General features: G+C 40.0%; 1 protein-coding gene across 1 annotated transcript in view; it reads right to left on the bottom strand.

Annotated features, from left to right (window-relative positions):
- The window catches only part of mgat3b (beta-1,4-mannosyl-glycoprotein 4-beta-N-acetylglucosaminyltransferase b), a 56,380-nt gene that overhangs the window by 53,466 nt on the left and 414 nt on the right, over window positions 1-2,500 (bottom strand). Inside the window, exon 1 of the mRNA XM_079841890.1 lies at window positions 2,227-2,500. This exon is cut by the window's right edge and continues 414 nt beyond it. The gene's annotated coding sequence lies outside the window, so the exon portion shown is untranslated. The remainder of the gene's footprint in view (window positions 1-2,226) is intronic.

Here is a 2,500-nt window from a genome sequence, read left to right as displayed (position 1 = left end):
TCACAAAAACAAGCTCTAACTTCTTCTTTTTCACTTCCAAAAACTGTCAATTTAACTGTATTTTACTGTAAAATGAAATCAAATGTAAGGTTAGATCTATTACAGTTTTTCACTGTAGCATTTTTCAGTCTTTTACCGTTAAAACTACAGGCCTAGCAGCAGAAACAGCGCTTGTCGATTGACCGTGTGAATGTGAACCGTTTTGACCTGTTTCTGTAGGAATAAAGCTGTTTTTTTAGCTCACTGTGGGTGTGTAAACGTTCCCTTAGAGCAGTGACATTTGATTCAAAACTAGCAAAACAGCTCGCCATGTTTTCCGGATGCTGTTGAAAAATGTTCATCATTTGAGTAAAACTCATCACTGAGAGTTTTTACCCAGCCAACCATCACATCCTGCCTTTACCACGACAAAACGCAGACACACTACACACTACACACACTACACACTTCAGCGAACACACACCTTCTGAACGCTACAGCTCATCAGATCAGATCTAGCACAACTCAAACATTAACCACACGCGCATCATGAGATCAAACCATCATACACATGTTCAGGTCATCTCACACACCATATGAGGAGCTGAGGATGACGAGACTCACCATCTGCTCACCGTGTGTTCACACACACACACACACACACACACACTTCACATGTCATTGTTATGATGCTGTAGGTCAGTCACCTGTGAGCTGAAACTCAATCCACATCATTATATAGAAAATGACCAAGCAGAGCCGGAGAATAGAGCAACTAAACGAACATCATCCGCAGAACCTCACCTGTCCAGAACATGAGCAGGTGTACAATATGATCATCAGGATGATGATTCCCCCACAAACTTCATTACTGTAATCCAGGCTTCATTTCAATATTTGAACAATCTTATTTAATAGCAACGTAAATAGTCTGAGTGTAGTAAAGTATGATGATTTAAATATTAAAACACTTTTTATTGCATGTTGAGAAACTAATGATAATCAACGTTGAGAATCAAAAACTCAAAAAGTCACAATCCAAAGCATATTAATGCTGCTAAACATACACTTCATTTTTGTTTTACAAAATATAAGTTCTTATTTATAGGTGATTTCTGAGTCAGTCATGTTATTATCATATTTATGAATCTGATATTGTTTCGACACTGATCTGGAATCAAACTGGATCAGAATCTAGATAGTGCAATGCTTCAATTACATATTTAAATCATGTTATTATCACATTTATGAATCTGATATTGTTTCGACACTGATCTGGAATCAAACTGGATCAGAATCTAGATAGTGCAATGCTTCAATTACATATTTAAATTATTATCATATTTATGAATCTGATATTGTTTCGACACTGATCTGGAGTCAGACTGGATCAGAATCTAGATAGTGCAATGCTTCAATTACATATTTAAATCAGGTTATTATCACATTTATGAATCTGATATTGTTTCGACACTGATCTGGAGTCAAACTGGATCAGAATCTGGATTGTACAATCCTTCAAATACATAATTAAATCATGTTATTATCATATTTATGAATCTGATATTGTTTCGACACTGATCTGGAATCAAACTGAATCAGAATCTGGATTGTACAATCCTTCAAATACATATTTAAATCATGTTATTATCATATTTATGAATCTGATATTATGTTTTCAACCTGATCTGGAATCAAACTGAATCAGAATCTGGATTGTACAATCCTTCAATTACATATTTAAATCAGGTTATTATCACATTTATGAATCTGATATTATGTTTTCACACTGATCTGGAGTCAAACTGGATCAGAATCTGGATTGTACAATCCTTCAATTACATAATTAAATCACATGTTATTATCATATTTGTGATTGTGATATGATGTTTTCACACTGATCTGGAGTCAGACTGGATCAGAATCTGGATTGTAGCTGATGGGCCTGTGCGGTTTCACCAACACAACGCTTCAATTACACATTTGGATCACACCTCACTACAGATGCACACGCAAGTTGATATTTGGGTTTGAGAAGCTCGTCTGAGACACAAACCAACAGCAGATCAGACGAGAAGCGAATCAACATCAGGAACATCAGCATCAGCCGCCGCGAGGTTCACAAGACGCCCGTGATTTCCGCTGTTTTTGCTTTTGCTTTCTAACCGAGCAGATGCTGCTCTCCATCCACCCGACCCGTCTGTCTGTCTGTGTGTGTGTGTGTGTGTGTGTGTGTGTGTGTCTCACCCATCGCCTGACGCTCCTCTAGATGTTCATTGCGGATGGAGGCGCTGCGGTCGGTCAGGGTGGAGGTGAATGCGGGCGCACGGGGGCTTTTGTTCGCATCGGAGCGGTCGGATCTCGCGGTCGGGGCGGAGATGCTTCAGTGCCGCTCGGCCGGTGACGCGCGCGGATCGCGCTCGAGGTCTCGGGCGTCCGTGTGTAAATCCATGCCTGCGCAGAAGAAAGAGAAAACCCCTCTCGACGCGTCGTCGCGTTCCCCGCTCGAGTCCCGCTTGAT

Source organism: Gobio gobio (genome assembly GCF_949357685.1).
Source record: "Gobio gobio genome assembly, chromosome: 17".
Lineage (NCBI taxonomy): Eukaryota > Metazoa > Chordata > Actinopteri > Cypriniformes > Gobionidae > Gobio > Gobio gobio.
The sequence above is the reverse complement of the archived record's forward strand: the minus strand, read 5'-3'. Positions and strand labels throughout refer to the sequence as shown.